General features: G+C 44.6%; 1 protein-coding gene across 1 annotated transcript in view; it reads left to right on the top strand.

Moving 5' to 3' along the window:
* The window catches only part of LOC137202343 (putative tetratricopeptide repeat protein 41), an 81,054-nt gene that overhangs the window by 52,579 nt on the left and 6,944 nt on the right, over positions 1 to 21,531 (top strand). Inside the window, exon 6 of the mRNA XM_067697749.1 lies at positions 3,876 to 4,024. The gene's annotated coding sequence lies outside the window, so the exon portion shown is untranslated. The remainder of the gene's footprint in view (positions 1 to 3,875; positions 4,025 to 21,531) is intronic.

Raw genomic sequence — 21,531 nt, 5'->3', positions numbered from 1 at the left:
TTTCACCTCATATTATTGTTGCAAGGAGCAAAAAAAAAAAAAGGATGTAGAATACCTGGTTTAGAATAAATACTCAATCACATGCAAAAAAATAAAAAATAAAATAAAATAAAACCAACAGCCGCCTATTACTGCCCATGTCTATGGGCCACCAAGGGGATCCCCCTGGTCCAGGGTAGGCTCAGCAGATCTGGTCTGGGCTCAGGCAAACATCTGTGATCCGCTGGCAGGGCCAGTGGGGCTGGCTGGTCTCAGAGGACTTCACTCAGATGTCCGGTGGTTGTCTGGCTGGGTGACAGGGTTCGGGTCACATGTTCCTCATCCTTCGGGAAGACAGCCCAGGCCTGCTCACCCAGTGGTTGCACAATTCCGAGAGGGAGAGCACAGGTTTACGCCTAGGCTCAGAACTGGCATGACACCCCCTCTGCTGCATTCGACTGGTCACAGCAAGTCATCAGGCTTTATTCCATGGCAGAGAAAGAGACTCTGGTGCAGAGTGGCATTGCAAAGGGGAGTTGGGTACAGGTTGGCATGGAGAATCACAGCTGTTTTTACAGGCTACTGTAAGATCAAAGGTCACCTTGGGCAAGCTACTTACCCTCTGCATTTCACCTGTAAATCCACTTGTATAGTAACAGTTATCATTCGTTTCATGCTTACAATGTACAAGGCACGTTATGCTCACAAGCTCTTTTACCTTCAAATATACCTCACGTGGTATGTTTTGTTACCCCACTTTACAGATGAAGAAACTGAAGGTCAGAGAGGTGAAATCAACTACGTCAGCTCCCGCAGCTAGCACCTCTGGAGCTGGGGGTCCAAGCTAGGCCTATCTGACCCTAAAGCCTGACCGCATTACTCCTTGCTATGTGGCATCTCTTCTAGCACTGGCATTTATAAAGCTCTAATCCTCCATACATAGAGGCTAGCTTCTAAGTCATCCTAATGTAGGCAGGGCTGGTCATGGACATGCTGGGACCTTGGTGAGCAGAGGAAACCAGTGTGGGAACCAGGGACACTTCTGTGGGTTCTGGGACTGGCCTTCTAGAGCCAGCCGGGCTTTCCAAAGCACAGAGTTCCGAGGATTTTGGCAGACCTTGGCCTGGTATAGACAAGTGTGGTTCTCCAAGGGGGTGAAAACAGCAGGTGGGGCCGGCTCCTGGTGAACAGGGATGCTCAGAGGTAGATCAGTGTCATTAGCAGCAGCTTTTTTTTTTTTTTTTTTTTTTTTTTGCGGTACGCGGGCCTCTCGCTGCTGTAGCCTCTCCCGTTGCGGAGCACAGGCTCTGGACGCGCAAGCCCAGCGGCCATGGCTCACAGGCCCAACCGCTCCGCGGCATGTGGGATCTTCCCGGACCGGGGCACGAACCCGTGTCCCCTGCATTGTCAGGCGGACTCTCAACCACTGCGCCACGAGGGAAGCCCTAGCAGCAGCTTTGATGGGAGTGCACTGTACTTCCGGTCTCTTGATGAGGGTCAGGTGGGGATTCAGGGTCTAGGCAAGCAGATAAAGGGGGAGGGGAGGGGATTCCAGCCTGACCAGGGCTCACACATTCAAAAACTCTTTACTGAGCACCTGTTGTGCACCAGACACTGTTTTGAGTCCAGCGGCTTGAACAGGACAGAGTCACCAATGCTGCCCCCGAAAAGAGGTGACACATGACACACAAGGGAGCGGACACATGCAGTAATTACAGGCTGTACTAAATGCAGTGAGAGACACAAACGAGATGGAGGTAGAGCATAAGCAGGGGGAGGGACCACCTGTGAAAGGGTGGTCAAGGGGCATCTCCAGGAGGGGACATTGAAGCTGAGACGTGACAGACTGCAGGAGCCGCATGTGGTGGGGATGGGGGCATTCGTGGCAGAGGGAACATCGTGTGCAGAGCCCTGAGGTGGGAGAGGGCTCGGCTTGTCCTAGCAATGAAAAGAGGCCTTTGTGACCTGCTGTGTGTGTGGCACAAGGAACTATATTCACTGTCTTGTAACAACATATAATGGAAAGGAATCTGAAAAAGTACACACATGTGTTTTTATATATCTATATATCTATCTATCTATCTATATGTATATCTATATATATATAATTGAATCACTTTGCTGTATACCAGAAACTAACACAACATTGTAAATCAGCTATACTTAAATAAGAAAATTAAAAAAAAAAAAGAAGCCTTTGTGAACAAAGGACAGGAGGCATCTGGGCTCACATCCTTCAGGGCCTCGGGCCCCAGGAAACATTTGGATTTTATTATCAGTGCGAGGGAAAGCCTTGCAGGAGTTAGGCTGGGGATGACATCGCCTGATTTCTGTTTTGAGGTCACGTTTGCTGCTGTATGGAGAATGGACATAGGGAGACCAGGTACATGCCTGTCCCTCCCTGGTGTGCAGATGCAAGGCCTGAGGCCCTGGAGTGGGCACTGGGCAATGAATGGGGTACTATTGATGATGGGAAAGATGCTTTTTGATAATTTAATGGTAATCCTTTATTTAATACTAAATTCCTTGGCACAGGGAGTTAAATCTGCTTTGTTTACTGCTAGCAATGCTCTAGTAACACCTTCTTGAAATATAATTATGGTTTTTATCTCTTTCCGTAAGAAAGTATGGCTTAGAAAACCATAAAACTGTCTACTTTTTAGAAGTCTATTATTGGTAGAATATCTAACTTTCAATAACTAGCAAATTTTAGGCCTTTGCAAAGGGTACATTCCCAAGGCAGCGTGTATCTAGGTACAGCCCATTACTTATTAATTAGGGTTATGGGGCTTATTCACGTGTTTCTTGTTGTAAGGCTGTACCAGTTTATTGTTTCTTATTGCAAGGCTGTACCGGCTTGCCTTCTCTAGGACTTGGTTACCATGGTGATGGCTGGTTTCACTACATCCGTATTCTCACTCTGTTTCTGACCGGTTCATTTGCAAAACAGACTTGGATTTGGTTTCAGTCTATTGCCTCAGCTCCTCAGCCCTATAACTTCTGCACACACACAAATTCGTTATAGAAAAACCAACTCCATGCAATGTAGGTCAGTGATTGATTTATTAAGAAAAAACCCAGCTGTTGGCAGCGAGGAAGAAATGATATTAAATGACCTGCCTAGTGACATCTTAACTCTTCTGTGGAAAAAAAGCCTTGAGCATCATCTTCTTTGCCAAAATTTATTCCCTGCAGGCAGAGTGCTGAACAACTTGGCAAAGTCAGCATCTAAGGAGTACTTAAAAGAAAATCATATTCTGCAATGTGCTACTGAAATGTCCAGCTTACTGGACAACAACACCTGTGACCAGGCTACCATGAAATACACTGAAGGTGTTCTGATGGAAACCTGTGTTTTTGCTTGAAAATGTTTTATTTTCTGTACTAGCTGTTACGGTTATGATTAATATACTTAACCCACCCTCGCTAATCCATTTCCCAACTAACTGATTAGGTTAAGAAAGGATGAATTGTAACGTTTCCATCCTCTGATTAAGTGGTTCTCAACCCGGGGCAGGATTGCGCCCTATGGGGCCTTTGGCAATGTCTGGAGACGCGTTAGCTTGTCACGACTGCGGGTGTCGTTATTGGCACCTAGTGGGTACAGGCCAGGGGAGATGGCAAACATTATACAGGACCCTTCGCAACACACCATCCGGCCCCAAATGTCCATAGTGCTGCGGTTGAGCGTAGCGCCCTAGTTTCTTATAAAGATGTACACACATCTTATCGATCACTTTGAAAGTCTCAAGTCTCTGCTAATATAAACTGCTCTGCTGTTCTGTGTCATCCTGTATAGAATAAAGGACGTTTATGAGCATTATTTTTGGTGGCACAATGAAGGTAGCCAACATGTATCGTGCCCAGTAAGTTACGCACATGCATTTTATTTTCAGATCTGCTGCCGGAAACGCTTCTCTTGCAAAGATGAAATTTCAAGAAGGCTTAAATATCAGGAGGAGTTTGGTGAGAAAAACCTCCTAGTTGGAGAAATTATGGAATTTTTAGCGGATTTACTGTTTTTCCCACTGAGACATAGTGAAAGGTAAGTTTTTATGAAATGTTTCAAGTAGTGTGTCTCCTTTCCCCACCCCTAGTCCCCCCAAAAAACCCCACTAGTGACAGGGACGTCAGGGGTCACTCATCGGGGCATCTCACTTCTTCGCTTCCAGCCTTGTGCAGAGAAACTCACTGTGCCTGAGAGTTCTGCCCTGATCTATTTGTCAGGACACCGACCATGATATATTTGAAAGGAGCTCCTAGCCCACAAACCGTGTAGAGGTTTTCGCAGGAGGAAAAGTAAAAAGGGGGACAATGCCATCGTGAGTGTCTCCCAGCATCACCCCGGGCCCTGTGAGGAAGATGTATGCATTGTACTTCAGGCCTCTGTGGACTGTGTCTCCGGTACCACACCCCACTGGTCTGTCTTCTGCCAGACCTAGGCCAGAGCCTGCAGTGCCTCAGACCCCACTTTCCTGCCACCCCTCCTCGCCGGGGAAGACCTGTCACTCTCTTGCCACGTGTGGGGCTTTCCTCGGCTCTCCATGCAAAGGGGTTCTGCAGCGGCAGAGACAGATTGGACTCACCTCCAAATACATGGAAAAGCAGCGGGGTATGCGGGGTCAGTAGATGGAAAGTTACTAAGAGGAAACGTCGGGGGTATGGATGGGGCTGGATTCTGGCTAAACAGACATAACAGGATTCTTGCTGAAGGCAGGCCAGGGTGATCAGACGTCACCTGGGGGATGGTGCCGGTGAGGATTCTCGCTGGTTGGACAATGCAGAGAAGAACACCGAAGTCCAAAGGTTGGGGCCTAGTTGAAAATTGCTCAGAGGAGCCTGAGTAGAGTTTGGTCAGGAGAGACTGTCAGCGTCTGTGTTTAAAAGAGGGGTTGTAGGGCTTCCCTGGTGGCGCAGTGGTTGAGAGTCCGCCTGCCGATGCAGGGGACACGGGTTCGTGACCCGGTCCGGGAAGATCCCACATGCCGCAGAGCGGCTGGGCCCGTGAGCCATGGCCGCTGAGCCTGCGCGTCCGGAGCCTGTGCTCCGCAACGGGAGAGGCCACAGCAGTGAGAGGCCCGCGTACCGCAAAAAAACCCCACAAAAAACAGACAAACAAAAAAAAGAGGGGTTGTAGGTATTACCGTCCGGATCTAATCTGTGTTAGGATTTGCCAAGCTCGACCACTTCTTCCTTTGATAGGTTGGTATGAGAGAAAGTTCTCTGTGAGTCCACAGAGAGTCCACCACCCCCTTCCTTTGGCCCAGCCTGCACCCCTGCACAGCCAGTTCAGCTGGCTGAAGGGCCAGGGACGCTCTAGGTGAAATTGTAAAGTTGTGAGGTTTTGTTTTTGTAGCTCCTCCCTCTCCCCGCCCTGTTGGCTGTCCTGCCTTTCACTTTTCCCTTTCCACCATCCTTGAGAGAATTTTCCTCTCACCAGGGAGGTGACCTCTTCTCTTCTGGCTTTTGCTCCCGAGGAAAATGTGATGTGACTCATCTCTAACGCAGAACTGTAGATCAGTGTTAACCCTTTCGAAGAATATTTACCTTGAAAAGAGTAGCCCCAATAAAGGGGTTTCTAAGGGTAAAGTTACCAGTGCTCTACAGTAGTGCTGAGATGCTGGGCTCTGGGGTCCTGTTGCCTGGATTCAAATTTTGTTTCTGCCGCTTGGTAACGGTGAGAACCTGGGCGCATACTTAGCATGTTGGTGTCTCATTTGTTTCCTCATTGGTAAAACGAGAGTGTGGTAGTGTTTTCCTTGCAGGATGATGGTGAGAACTGAGAGATCTTCTATGTAAAGTGCTTGGAAGAACGCCTGGCGCACTGAATTGATAAATTGAGTTCTTAGTATTATTCTTTTGCTCCCCAGCAGGGAATTTTTGAGGCACTTGACACTACGTAAGCCTACTTTTGTTCCTCTTAAGGTCAGCACTGTGAGCAGAGAACAGGACCTTCTTTAGAGAAGCAAAAAGCTTGACAGTAGAACCATTGCCTCATAAAAGGGAAATCTAAACACGTAGCTTACTGACTGAGTCATCTCTGTGGCCTGGGCTGCCCCACCATGAATCCAGGGCTGGCAGCGTGTGACTCATCAGACACTTAACACTGCCGCCGTTCAGTGTGCGTGGCCTCTGTGTCAGAGGAGCTGACCGTACTTGGCAGTCTTCTTTCCAGACCTCATTGTCAACCGTCAGCCTTCCGAAATGACCGAGAAGCCTTTATCCTTCCTGAAGGTTGTCCTTAGGTGACCGCACCTTCCACGTTGGTTAAGACTGGGAGATTTTCGCTGTGCCACTCAACTCACCTCTCAAACATGTGGAGATCCTTTGTCTTGGTGGCCAGGGGCCCTCAAAACAGCTCTCATGCACTAGGGAAATGATCAGAGGGCCCTAAGGGGCCTTGGAGAGTGGGGATAGGTAGGGATGGATTCATGAGGTCAAATTACAAAATTAAAAGTAACCCTCCCCCAACTCCCCCCTCCCCCTGGCGCCCCCTTCCCCCAGGACAGAGAAGAATGAGCAAACTGGCTTAAGAGGAACGGGGATATGTTCTCAGTGAAATCAGTGAATGTCATTGCTCTCTCTCTCCACTTTGTATCCATTCATCAGCAGCTGTCCTTTCATCCGTGTCCCCTCCACAGACAAGTGTCTCCATTGCCTCACTTGCCGCTGACGTTACTCGCCTCTCCCTCCACCCAACTCCGTTTCGCCTGCTGCCATGAACATCATCAGGAACATCCTCGTTGTGTCTCTTTGCACTTTGATCTTGTTGGTCGTCTGCTGCTGGAGGTTTTGACAGCATCCATGGCTCCCCTCCTGAGATACGCTCTCCTGGTTTCTGAGCTACCCACCCTCATGGCCATCTTCTCTGATGATGCCTTCTCGGTTTCTTTCGTGGGTTTCCTCTTTCTCTTCCCGACTCTCGTCCAGATGGTGGTGCTCTCTTGGGTTCAGTTCTTGGACTCTACATGTATCAGCCGCGGTGCCGCGACCTCGCCCGTGCCCAGGGCTTCAGCCAGCATTCCCTAAGGCGATGGCTTCTCGTCTCCATCTCCTTCTCAGACCTCCATCATCAGCTGCACACGTGTGCAGCCATCTGCCTGTTGGGCATCTCCGTTTGGGTCTTTGGGCAGCCCAGAGTCAACATTCTCAAGCCTGAAAACATCCACCCCTCTCCCTGACAAAATGCATCTTCTCCCATCTCACCCAGTACAGACACCATCTTTAATGACACATTTTCGTGGTATTTATTATCCGTCACCATGCTAAACCCACTCCATACATTTTCTCATTTAATCCTCACAACAGCTCTGTCATCCTCATCTTGAACACGAGAAAACCAAAGATTAGGAGATTAGGATGCTTGACTAGCTTTCAAATGGTAAGGCCAGGATTAGCACCAGGGGAGTCTGATTGCAGAGCCGTGGTGCCTAACCACCGCGTCACTACCAGGCAGGCTTGGCCTCAGAGCTCAAGCTCCTAACCTCATCATCCTACTGCACGTGCAGATGCCAGCGCTCCCAGCACCAGGACCACCACATTCCACGTGACGCCAGGACTTGGCAGGTCTTCGGTCACATCTGTGGCCACTGCATTAGCTCAGACCCTTATCATTCTTCCTCTGGACCAACTGGTCTCCCCTCCCATAGCCTCACCTGCTTCAGTTTATCCTCCGCACTTGCACCCAGGTGAATTTTCTAAAACGCGGGTTGGATCACATCACTGTCTTAATGAAAACTCTTCAATATTAAAGTCCCAAACCCCTAGGTTTGCACTCAGTGTCCTTCACAGGTGGCTGGTCCTCCGTTTCACCCTCCAGTCTCTCCTCCTACCCCGGGAAATTCTCAGAGGGCAAGGGTTAGTCTTCCTCATTTCTGAACCGCAGCCCCAGTGCCAGCATTCCGTGAATGTTTGTTGGATAAATGGATGAATGCCATGCTTCTTGGATGCAAAGCCTTAATTAGATTTCTCGTTTCTAGATTCAAAGGAAGCAAGCAATTGAATATTATAAACCAGTGATAAAAATAAAGGAAAATGCAGGCACTCTGGCCAGCTCCTCACTCGTCAGGAAGCAGCTGAGCATTAGCCTAAGTGATACCTTGTGTAAATTAGGTAATTGCTTTGATGTATTTCTGTTAGAAGCAGATGACTTTTCCCTCCGTCTCACCTGCATACTTTGCTTATTTTTAAAAAAGCCTTCATTTTTGAAGCAAGCAACTCCTGTTCCACATACTTTCAACTTTTTTTTTTTTTTTTTGCGGCTTATTTGCCTTCCCTCATTAGGTAAGTGTCTTAGTCTGTTGCTATAAGTACACTGGGTGGGTTAAACAACAGAATTTTATTTCTCACAGTTCTGGAGCCTGGAAAGTCCAAGATCAAGGTGCCAGCAGATTTGGTGAGGGCGCATCTCCTGGTTCAAAGACAACTGTTTTCTCACCGTGTCCTCACATAGTGGAAGAAAGGGGCTGAGAGCTCTCTGGGGTCTCTCTTATAAGGGGCACTAATCCCATTCGTAAGGGCTCTATCTTCATGGCCTTATCACCTCTCAAAGGCCCCACCTCCTAATACCATCATCTCAGGGGTTAGGATTTCAACATAAGAATTTTAAGGGGGACATAAACATTCGTACCACAACAGAAAGATATCTTTTAAAAGTCCTTTCCATCCCATTTTTCATTCTTTTGTAGGCAAAGCACCATGCCGAACCACACCCCTCTCCTGTCAGTGTAGTTTCCCTTCTTCCTTCCAGTTCTGTTTTAAGATGCAGTTTCTATAGCAGTAGCCTTTTCATACTTATTCCTGTGTTGCTAAAGTAACATGTGACCAGAAATAACACGATGGGCCCACTTTTGATTTTACTCATGGGACTCAGTGCCTCAGATCTGGTGCAGAGATTTTCTGATTAAAGATAAACATTTAAAACGTAAAACGAAAGTTAAAAAAATTGAAATGAAAAATTTTGGCCTTAAATCTTACCAGGAGGATTGGGGTTGGGTCTCTTGCCTCCTCTTGGTCTCTGTTGCTTCTGTCATACTGTTCTGTTTCCCTTCATGGGAGGAGTTCTGATTCTGTCTGAGTTTCTTCCACCAGAATGTTGATATTATTACCTGTGGTTTATAGTGACTGTTGAGTCTCTTCATCCCTGGTACTAGATTGGTTAGGTGGAATTTACTGACATTTTAGGGGTGGTCCTCCAGGGTCACTGTTGAAGAACTCAGGGGCCTCTGAGAGAAAGGTCCTGCTTTCCAGGCTCTGCTGTTGCCAGGGACCAGGGTAGCAGGACCTCATGTTTTACTGCCTCAGTACTTATTTGACTCAGTAGCCCATTAGCTTGTTCTGCAAATAGTTGCCACACATGAATTCTGTCATTTGCCTGGAGCATCACTGCCAGACTTGGGAACTGAGGAGAATGAGAGTTGAATTGGAGGCTGCAAATAATGTTTGGATAGGAGGCTGGGGACAGGCCACAGCTGGAGGGTGCGGTAGGTGTAGTCAGGGATGTGATTCCCACAGACAGCACTTCCCAACTTTTGTGCCTCCAGTGAGTGGGTTCAAATAGAGTGAGGGTTCAATGAGGGTCCAACAGAGACCTCTGGGCCCTTGGGCAGCTTTGTTTCTTTCTTTAAGTAGGCTACACTAGAAATCTCAGTTTCTATAAATGCTACAACTAGAAAAATTTTGCAACACTGTCAGGGCTCCTGAAATCTCATTGCCACAGGGCACAATCTACTTCAGCCTTAAAGGGTGTTTTTTAACCCCGGGCTGATTTTGACTCTCAGGACAAAAAGTCTGGAGAAACTGGATTGTCCTGGCTCGGGGTGGGGGGTGCACATTCAGTGGGTGGAGGCCTGAGAGGCTGCTAAACACCTTACAGTGCCCAGGACAGCCCCCGACAATAAAACATCACCCAGCCCAAGGTGTCAACAGCGCCAAGACTAGGAAACCCTGACCTAAATCAACCGCTTCCCCCAGCATGTATGCTTGTCATCCATATTACAGTAAAACAGGATTGCTCTCAGCCTAGTCATTTGCTGACAAAAAAGGCTTAAGATACTTGATATCTGCAGGGAAAGAATATTTTCTATTTTCACTCTACAGGTTTAGGGGTGTGTGTGTGTGTGTGTGTGTGTGCGCGTGCGCGCGCGTGCGTGTGCGTGTGTGTACTTTTTTTTCTCCCAGTAAGCGTGTCCTGGCTGAGTAAAGATTTTGTTTATAAACAGAAATTGCAGACGCAAATCTAGAGAACATTTATGGGAAAGGGACTAGTTTACCTGATCTGGTTGCTTTGCCTAATTTTTTGTTACTAGTTTTGGTGGCTTGTCTGTGGTGAAAGTATAATATATTCATTTACTTTCCGATAAGAGGGTCTCTGGCAATCACAGTGTTTTGGTGACTTCTTAAATAATTCTTTATGACAGGTTTCCATTTTACAGTCAATTTTCAATGTGGTTATGATCAAGTATTTTTCTGTAAGGAGCACTTTCTCGCCATTATTTTCTAGTTTTTCCCACCTGCTAGTGATTGAAGTTGATTCATTTCACATAAGGCCTGATCCAGGCTCACAGGAACATCGTGCGTGGTTAAGTCAGCTGTCAGGGCAGAATTCTTGTGCTTTTGTTTCAGTCCCTGGTGGTGAGAGCTGACGGGTGTCTTCAGTACAGGAGGATGAGAGCCTTGGGAGGGAAAGGTAGACTAAGTTTATGGATACCTTGGAATCAGTTGTTCTTTCACATATTTTTAGTTTTCCTATGTAGGGGCGGAAAAACGTTTCTTCCGTCTTCTTAGGGTCCCTGGCTGAGCCTGAAAATTAAATTGAAAAGGCAGACTTTCACCACCCTTGTTCCACCTGACCCTGCAGGCAGAAATTTGAGAGGCTGACTTTGGTAAGAAATTCTATCTCCTGTGGCTTTTATTAAGAAGCCCAGGATCTCTTAACAGCAGCTTCTGGACCAAGCAAGGAGTACTAGATGATAGAATCCCACCTTTGTCACCAAAACTGTAGGGGAGAAAAAAATTTTTTTTCCTCTACCCTCCTAGGTTCTTCTGCTGGGGCCCGGTAAATTAGCCTGAAAAAAGATTGATTTAACAAGAGAAAAATCAAACAGAAGTTTACTAACGTGTGCATCACACTTAACACACCTACTCAGGGATGAGCAACTCCAAGGGGTGGCTTGAACTTGGGGTCTATATACTAACTTAGCAGGGGAGAGGGAGGGGGGAGAGAAGGCCCTCATGGAAAAGCAAATGACTCTTTGGAAGGATAAATAGGCCCTTAGGAGAATAGATGATGTGGTAGTTTGTGGCAGTGTCTGTCTGGGTGTGGTGCTGGCTTCCTGTCCCCTGCCCCCTCTCCTGGGGAGGGGACTTACAACACTTGAGTCCTTTTGGGAGGCTCTGCTTTTAGGCACATAAGGGCTCTCGGAATCAAATGCCTCGGCTCGTAATAATTCTAATGTCAGTGTGGCCTCCTTTGGGGTGGCATATCGTGATCCCCTCTATGTACCTTTAATGGAAAATGTCTATCTACATGGAGCGTGCCTGAGGAACTCATAAAATAAGAAGGAAGCCAGAACCACATGTAGCTGGGACTCATCATTAGTCATTTTTAAAGAAGTTTCGGGGCCTCTGTAGTAAAAGTGTTGCCGAACGTTAGTCATCAGAGCGATCCTCTCTAAGGATGTTTGCACTGAGGGAAGGAAAGAACTGTGGTGTATGACGCTTACGCTGTATCTATTCGGTGAGGATTTAGTGCTTTATACATTGTAACGCATGACAGGATCATAAGGATGTGTTATCTTAACCTAACCAGTTTGTAGGTCTGGGGTGGTTTGGGAGATTCATTCACCCGGTTAAGATAAACAAGCCTCCTACTGCGCACCCTACCCCGCCCCCCCCCGCCCCCCCGCAGCACTCAGCCTGAAGCTGCCCGTGTGAGTGGCAGCCCAATCACCCAATCACAAGTCATTGCTTGCATCTGCCTTTGTGACTCTGGATTGGAGGCTCTTGTAAGAACCTTTCCTTTGAGTTTTTCTCCTTGTGGGGGCAGTTCCTCAGGTGCTCTGCAGGGGCTGCTTACTACTTTGAAATGGTCTCCTAGGTCCTCCAACGTGAATTTTATGAATGCCGTATGGCCTGTATTTCAATCTAAATGACAATTTGTCTTGCTCTTTTCTAGATGCGGTAATAGACAAATGGGATGGGACAGATGGGAACTCTGTCCCCTGTGCTCAAAGAACCGTCCTATGTTTTGTATCTGGGAGATCCAAAAACAAATGAAGTTAATTTCTCCCTTTAAGCAAATTCTTGTTTTGTTAGGAGGCAAAACAAACCTATTATAAAATATATAACACATGAAAGATTTAAAGCACAGCCTGGTTGGAGGAGGCTGAACTGGGTTTTAGTTTTTGCCTGGCCATAGCCAGTTATGTGACCTTTGCCAGGTCACAAGTGCTCTGGCCCAGGTCTATCTCTCCGCTCCATCTGTAACTAAGGATATAGGGTTCCTTGAAGTTCTCTGCAGAGTTACTCTTCCATGTTTACATTTAAGGGAGACAGTGATCAGTAGCAGGAGGTTTTCCAGGGAAAGCCTCTCGGGAGGAATGCTTAAGGGAGATGGAGGGTGTGAGTTGGCCGAGGACGAGGCACTGCTAGGCAGGGGGTGTGCATGAACGAAGGCAGGAAGGTAGGAATAAACAAAGACGTGGAGAAGACCAATTGGGAGCTGGCAGGGGGGCTATGAGAAAGGGTGGGATGGGAGGTGAAGACGTAAGAAAACAGGCAGTGGTAGGAGAATCGAGGCAGTGCGCTGATTTGAAGGCAGTTCTGTCTATGGGCAAGTGGAGATTTAAGACTGAAGAAGGCTTGGGGGCCAATTACCCTTTCATGGTCTTATTCTGTTTAGGAGACTGTTTTGGAAACTCTTTAGAATCATTGAGAACTCAGCAAGGCTGTCTGAAGCCTGCCTACAATTTCAGAGTGAAGTGAATTCCCTGTGCATCCTGTGTAAATGCACGCCCACCCTCATTACTTCTTCGCTCAGCTCTATTTTCCTTCATAGCACATAGCACACTACCTAAAATTATGTATTTATTTGTTAGTCTTTTTTGCCATTTTAAAAAATGGGAGTATAGTTGATTTACAATGTTTCAGGTATACAGCAAAGTGATTCAGTTATATAAATATATATATGTATAATTTTCCATTATGGTTTATTACAAGATATTGAATATAGTTCCCTGTGCTATACAGTAGGTCCTTGCTGTTTATCTATTTTATTAGTAGCTTGTATCCCAAACTCCTAATTTATCCCTCCCTCACCTTTCCCCTTTGGTAACCATAAGTTTGTTTTCTATGTCTGTGAGTCTGTTTCTGTAGTAAGTTCATTTGTATTATTTTTGTAGATTCCACATATAAGTGATGTCATGTGATGTTTGTCTTTCTCTGTCCTACTTGCTTCGCTTAGCGTGATAATCTCTAGGTTCATCCATGTTGCTGCAAATGGCATTATTTCATTCTTTTTTATGGCTGAGTAATATTCCTTTGTATACATGTACCACATCTTCTTTATCCATTTATCTGCTGACAGACATTCAGGTTGCTTCCATGTCTTGGCTATTATAAATAGTGCTGCTATGAACATTGGGGTGCATGTATCTTTTTGAATTAGAGTTTTCATCTTTTCTGGATATATGCCCAGGAGTGGGATTGCCAGATCATATGATAAGTCTAATTTTAGTTTTTTAAGGAACCTCCATACTGTTCTCCATAGTGGCTGCACCAATTTACATTCCCACCAGCAATGTAGGAGGGTTCCTTTTTCTCTACACTCTCTCCAGCATTTATTATTTGTAGACTTTTGGATGTTGGCCATTCTGACCAGTGTGAGGTGATACCTCATTGTAGTTTTGCATTTCTCTAATACTTAGTGATGTTGAACATCTCTTCATGTGCCTATTGGCTATCTGTATGTCTTCTTTGGAGAAATGTCTATTTAGATCTTATTAGTTTTTTAAAAAATCTGCCTTTCTTGCTAAAAAGAAGGAACTTGATCTGTCTTTCCACCATTGTATGCCCAGCTTCTGGAACAGTGGCTGGCACATACTAGGTTCTCAGTAAAAATTTGCCAAGGGAATGAACATATAATGGAGAAAATGACTTTGTTAATTCAGATTTACCCTTCCACTTTAGAAAAGCAAGTATTTATTATTAAGGGTATTTTAATGTTAATTACGTGTATTATAATTCATTCATTAATTCTTTCAACAAATATTTACTGAACCTTAAAGCAGTAAAAACAGATTTTATTCAAGACTATTGCAATAGGAGGAAAGAGACATTAGTACAGGACTGGGTTCAGTTCCAAATATGGGCATGGGCAAGTGGGAATTTGTAGCCAAGGAGTAGGGTGGGGGTCAGTGGATAGAAAATTACTAAGAGGCAACACCAAGGATAAGGGGAATTCTGGCTAAACGAACCTAGCAGGATTCTTGCTGAAGGCAGGCCAGGGTGATCACACATCACCTGGGGGATGGTGGAGAATGAGAAACTTGACTAGATATCGAGGGTAATCAGGTATTGAGCATGGCTAAACTCAGCAGGATTCTTGTTACAATTGCACTACATAGAGATGAACATAGAAACCCAAAAGTCAAGCCTAGCTGAAGAAGAGTTCAGAGAGCCTGAGTAGAGTTTGGTTAATGAGAGAATCTTTGCCAGGTGACAATCTCTGTTTTGGTTCCTGGGGATATAGCAGTGAGCAGGACAGGTAGAGACCCACACTGCCTTCACTGAGCTCACACTGAGACCAACAGCTGTCAGACAACTAAATACAAGACTGTTTAGCTGCAATTGTGGAAAATGCCACCATAGAGATTGTGGTTGGACAACTAAACACACAGTGGCTGCACCACAGTTGTGCAAAGTGCTATCGTGGCAAAATACAAGTGCTAACAGGGGACCTTGATCTGTTAGATGGAGGGGGATGGGTCGGGGGTGCTTCTCAGGAAATGATGCTGCAACTGAATGTGAAGGTGGATTTGCTTGTTAAGTAAAGTGGTGGGGAGGGAAAGGAGTCATCTAGGCAGTGAGGACAGAATTTGCAAATCTGGAAGGAACAAAAAGGGCCAGTTGGGGCTAGTATGCAGAGACCAATGTGGGGGGGAGAGGGTGCATGAGGAGGATGTCAGAGAGGTGTCACAGGCCCCGAGGCCTGTTCAGGGATTTGGGATGTTACCTGAAGAGCAACTGACACATACACACTACTATATATAAAATGGATAACTACTAAGGACCTACAGGGAACTCTACTCAATACTATGTAATGGCCTATATGGGAAAAGAATCTAAAAAAGAGTGGATAAATGTATTTGTATGACAGATTCACTTTGCTGTACACCTGAAAGTAACACAAAATTGTAAATCAATTCTACCCCAATAAAAATTAAAAAAAAAAAAGCAATTGAAGCCAGTGCAAGGTTTTTGCAAAGTGAGGGAGTGTTAGGAATATAGGGTCCTTCATTCCTCTAGCATCATCATCACAAGAGATTTCTCACACAGCATGCTAAAATCATCTTGTATATCCAGAGTCATGAAGGAGCTCAAAGAACCCTTTTTGTTTTTTTTTTTTTTGCAGTACGCGGGCCTCTCACTGTTGTGGCCTCTCCCGTTGCGGAGCACAGGCTCTGGACGCGCAGGCTCAGCGGCCATGGCTCACAGGCCCAGCTGCTCCGCGGCATGCAGGATCTTCCCGGACCGGGGCACGAACCCATGTCCCCTGCACTGGCAGGTGGACTCTCAACCACTGCGCCACCAGGGAAGCCCTCAAAGAACCCTTTTTTGACTTCATTTCTATTTCTTTTTACTGTATTTTGAGCTCTCAAACGGACTGTGAACTCCCAGGGGCAGGGGACTTATTTATTCTTTGTATCTTCAAAGCATCACAAAGAGTGCTAGCTGTGCATAAGTGCTCTGTCAATGCAGGAAGGGTGAGGAAAGTGGATAAACAGTTTCTTTCTGGGGGGTTACACAATTTGCCTGGCTTTCCAACAGAAGTGATGGCTCTGGTCCAGGCTAACAACATTAAAAGAAGTGACCTAAATTGTATTTTAGCCTATTGAGAACAGTAATTTTTAGGTCACTTTATTTATTTATTTATTTATTTATTAGGCTGCATTGGGTCTTCGTTGCTGCGCATGGGCTTTCTCTGGTTGTGGCAAGCAGGGGCTACTCTTCGTTTTGGTGTGCAGGCTTCTCATTGCGGTGGCTTCTCTTGTTGCCAAGAACGGGCTCTAGGCGGCACAAGCTTCAATAGTTGCGACGCGTGGGCTCTAGGGTGCAGGGGCTTCAGTAGTTGTGGCGCGCGGGCTCAGTAGTTGTGGCGCACGGGCTTTGTTGCTCCGTGGCATGTGGGATCTTCCCGGACCAGGGATCGAACCCATGTCCCCTGCATTGGCAGGCGGATTCTTAACCACTGCGCCACAAGGGAAGTCCCTAGGTGACTTTTTAGATATCAGTTTGGATTACAGATTAATGACATTAATTGCTAGCTTGAAAGTTTTGGCACCTGCACCTTCCTTAGTCTTTTATTATTACATTTAATCAATGTATAGAATACAGTATAATCTTCCAAGGGGTATAAAAATAGTGGGCTTCCAGCAATGATCATTCAGATTTTAATTATACTCACAACATTTTAATGCATGAGATTATACTAAGCACATATGAAAATGGTGGATTTGTGAGAGGGTGATAATCCTAAAGTTTGTTTCTCCTTCTGATCACATTTTCATGAGGCATTTATTCAAAAGTGAAATCTCTTTCTGTTCAATATTTCCTTGAAATATTTCCTCATCTCCTTTCAGCTTCTTTGATCCAGTTTCAAGAACAAATCTTAACCTCCTGAAACTGCTAATTCTAGAGATTTTAGTACTAATCCTGACATGAACAGAGGGTTTTTGTGATGTATATTCCCTACTACCTCTGACACAGACCAATCTTTTTTTTTCTTCTCCTTCTCTGATAAATGCTTAGATCCGCCTACTGGGAAATCATTACAGTGGGAGGAAAAGGCAGAAATGTGGCTTTTCATATTCTCTTCTATCAGCTGAGGGTTCTATACGGAATTGTTTATTTTGGATGAAGTATGGTAGATGAACATTATTTTACTTCCCTCTCCCTGGGATTCTTTCATAGAAGACATATCAAGCATTTCAGTCACATGTAGAAGGAAGAAATTAAACAAAGGCTCTACAGGGTGACTTTCAGTGGGGGGAGTCAGTCCTTTTCTCCTCATTTGGTTTTAAAATGCTTGTCTCAGCCAGAGTCCTCTTCTCTATAGCAGGGGGTTCCTTAATCCAAAAAGTCAGCTAAGTGATACGGACAAACTTCACATTTTCATTTTAACTTAAGCATATATATGTAATTCTTTACCTAAACTTAAAAATTTGGAGTTAAGATTTTTGCTTTTAATGGGTCCTCTGATTGGAATTGGATGTCACCTTTCTCAAAATGCATCACACACAATTTCTAGTTTTGGTTTCTGTAAGGTAAGAACTTAGACAATTGTGATGCTTCTGGGCAGGATACTTTTTTTTTTTAACATCTTTATTGGAGTATAATTGCTTTACAATGTTGTGTTAGTTTCTGCTGTATAACAAAGTGAATCAGCTATATGTATACATATATCCCCATATCCCCTCCCTCTTACGTCTTTCTCCCACCCTCCCTATCCCACCCCTCTAGGTGGTCACAAAGCACCGAGCTGATCTCCCTGTGCTATACAGCTGCTTCCCACTAGCTATCTATTTTATGTTTGGTAGTGTATGTATGTCCATGCCACTCTCTCACTTTGTCACAGCTTACCCTTCCGCCCTCCCCATATCTTCAAGTCCATTCTCTAGTAGGTCTGTGTCTTTATTCCTGTCTTACCCCTAAGTTCTTCATGACCTTTTTTTTTTTTCCCTTAGATTCCATATATATGTGTTAGCATATGGTATTTGTTTTTCTCTTTCTGACTTACTTCACTCTGTATGACAGACTCTAGGTCCATCCACCTCACTACAAATAACTCAATTTTGTTTCTTTTTATGGCTGAGTAATATTCCATTGTATATATGTGCCACATCTTCTTTATCCATTCATCCAATGATGGACACTTAGGTTGCTTCCATCTCCTGGCTATTATAAATAGAGCTACAGTGAACATTTTGGTACATGACTCTTTTTGAATTATGGTTTTCTCAGGGTATATGCCCAGTAGTGGGATTGCTGGGTCATATGGTAGTTCTATTTTTAGTTTTTTAAGGAACCTCCATACTGTTTTCCATAGTGGCTGTATCAATTTACATTCCCACCAGCAGTGTAAGAGTGTTCCCTTTTCTCCACACCCTCTCCAGCATTTATTGTTTCTAGATTTTTTGATAATGGCCATTCTGACTGGTGTGAGATGATATCTCATTGTAGTTTTGATTTGCATTTCTCTAATGATTAATGATGTTGAGCATTCTTTCATGTGTTTGTTGGCAATCTGTATATCTTCTTTGGAGAAATGTCTATTTAGGTCTTCTGCCCATTTTTGGATTGGGTTGTTTGTTTTTTTGTTATTGAGCTGCGTGAGCTGCTTGTAAATTTTGGAGATTAATCTTTTTTCAGTTACTTCATTTGCAAATATTTTCTCCCATTCTGAGGGTTGTCTTTTGCTCTTGTTTATGGTTTCCTTTGCAGTGCAAAAGCTTTGAAGTTTCATTAGGTCCCATTTGTTTAGTTTTGTTTTTATTTCCGTTTCTCTAGGAGGGGGGTCAAAAAGGATCTTGCTGTGATTTATGTTATAGAATGTTCTACCTATGTTTTCCTCTAAGAGTTTGATAGTTTCTGGCCTTACATTTAGGTCTTTAATCCATTTTGAGCTTATTTTTGTGTATGGTGTTAGGGAGTGATCTAATCTCATACTTTTACATGTACCTGTCCAGTTTTCCCAGCACCACTTATTGAAGAGGCTGTCTTTTCTCCACTGTATATTCTTGCCTCCTTTATCAAAGATAAGGTGACCATATGTGCATGGGTTCATCTCTGGGCTTTCTATCCTGTTCCATTGATCTATATTTCTGTTTTTGTGCCAGTACCATACTGTCTTGATTACTGTAGCTTTGTAGTATAGTCTGAAGTCAGGGAGCCTGATTCCTCCAGCTCCACTTTTCGTTCTCAAGATTGCTTTGGCTATTCGGGGTCTTTTGTGTTTCCATACAAATTGTGAAATTTTTTGTTCTAGTTCTGTGAAAAATGCCAGTGGTAGTTTGATAGGGATTTCATTGAATCTGTAGATTGCTTTGGGCAGTAGAGTTATTTTCACAATGTCGATTCTTCCAATCCAAGAACATGGTATATCTCTCCATCTATTTGTATCATCTTTAATTTCTTTCATCAGTGTCTTATAATTTTCTGCATACAGGTCTTTTGTCTCCTTAGGTAGGTTTATTCCTAGATATTTTATTCTTTTTGTTGCAGTGGTAAATGGGAGTGTTTTCTTAATTTCATTTTCAGATTTTTCATCATTAGTGTATAGGAATGCCAGAAATTTCTGTGCATTAATTTTGTATCCTACTATTTTAACAAATTCATTGTTTAGCTCTAGTAGTTTTCTGGTAGCATCTTTGGGATTCTCTATGTATAGTATCATGTCATCTTGGGCAGGATACTTTTGATTGCTACCTTTTCCTGCCTTAAATCTTTTATGGTTTTCTTGTTTGCTCACAAGTTGAAAGAATTCCAAAGCATTCAGCCTGTTTTTCATAGAAAACAACTCTTTCATTTCACCCTCATATCTTCCTAGTTTGTACCATACTAAATTCAATTACCAAAATTAGACTAACAAATTCAGTTGACTCTTGGTCATGCTAGAACCAATGCTAGTTAGGAGCAGAAGTATGCCAGCACAGGAGGGATGAACCTGCTAGCTGCAGGCATTTAGTGTGCCCTGGGCATCAGGTAGAAAGTTTTGCAGAGGAAATAGCGGGCCCTATTTAATAAATAGAGGGTTAATCCAGCAGTCTATTTTATGGCTGTTAGCAGAGCTTACTTTTAACTTGTTGTGTGTGTTGGATAATTTTTAACAGGTTATGTATTTGTAAATTCTCTTGGTTGCAGGAAAATGTCAAATATCCCTTATAAGCTTAGAAAACTTTTAAACCTGGAAGGTTTAAAAGTAATCTAGAGATTACTCAGCTATCTTAAAGCTGAGGAAATAGCAGATATGTCATATGACTTAGCCCAGTACAGGTGATCTGAGAATCCTATCAGTTAGATAATAGAATCATTGAGGCTCAGAAAGACCTAGTGACATTTCAGAACTTTGCAGTTAGTAAGTAGTAGACTTATGGCTTGGAACCCAGTCCTCTGACCCTAAATCCTGTGCTCTTTCTACCCTTCGTGGGCGCCAGGAGTCTGTGGTCTTGTTGGGATGATAAGCACTTAAAAGGGAACTGAAATCCAATGTGATATGCGTGGTGACGGACATTGGTAGAAGGTGTGGGGGGCATATAAAAGAGGCAACAAGTAAGCCTTTCCAGAGAAAGTGACCTGGCCTTGAGTCCTGACAGGCGTTTGTCTGGTAAAGAAGGTGAGGAAGAGCATTTCAAGCAAGAAACAATAGCATGAACAAAGGCGAGGGAGGTGAATCAGGGGGGTGTGAACCTCTGGAATGGGAGGGTTGGGAGGTGATATTGGAGAAGTCAGCAAGGTTTCGGGCATGGCAGATCTTGTCTGCCATGGTAAAGGGTTCATCAGAGGAGGTGCTGTAGAATTTCCAGCACTAAGGGTGGTAGATTAGCATGTTTTTTGTTTTTTGTTTTTTGTTTTTTTTTTTGGCCGAGCTGTGCGGCATGTAGGATCTTAGTTCCCTGACCAGGGATCGAACCCACGCCCCCAGCAGTGGAAGCACAGAGTCTTAACCACTGGACCACCAGGGAAGTCCGTAGATTTGCATTTTAGATCCAATACTCTCGTGGCTGAATAGAGGATGGAATTGGTCGAGAGGAGAATGGAGACTCTGCTGTGTTAACTAAGAGAGGACAAGACAGATGGAGAGAAAGTGGTGTATTTGCGATTTAGTCAGTAAATCCAGCAGTGCATGATTGGGTAGCAGGGGAGGGAAAGGGAACAGTCTGAGGTATTCCCCAGTTTATGGCTATACCCACTGCCGGTGCAACTGGGTGGATGGAGCTGTCAGCAGGAAGCACAAGGTTGAGAGGTGGGATGGGAGCCATGATGAGCTAATTTGGGGCCTGTTATCTGAGTGGAGGTGTTCAGTAGGTAGAAGAATATATGAGTCTAGTGCTTAGGAGCTAGAAGACTGAGCTGGAGAAAAACATTCGGGAGTCCTTAGTATACACATGGTGGCCAAACCCTGTAGAACAGTTGGAAGAGCCAAGAAGAATAAACGACAAGAAGATGGCAGGAGATAGAACTTGGGAGAATGCTGTGCAGTATTTAAGGGATGGGCAGTGGAAAAAGTTGTAGCAAGAGATGAGGAATGGCTCTAGAAGTAGGCAGAGCATCAGT

Source organism: Pseudorca crassidens, chromosome 11 (genome assembly GCF_039906515.1).
Source record: "Pseudorca crassidens isolate mPseCra1 chromosome 11, mPseCra1.hap1, whole genome shotgun sequence".
Lineage (NCBI taxonomy): Eukaryota > Metazoa > Chordata > Mammalia > Artiodactyla > Delphinidae > Pseudorca > Pseudorca crassidens.
Note: the sequence above shows the minus strand (reverse complement) of the source record. Positions and strands in the feature narration are given on the sequence as shown.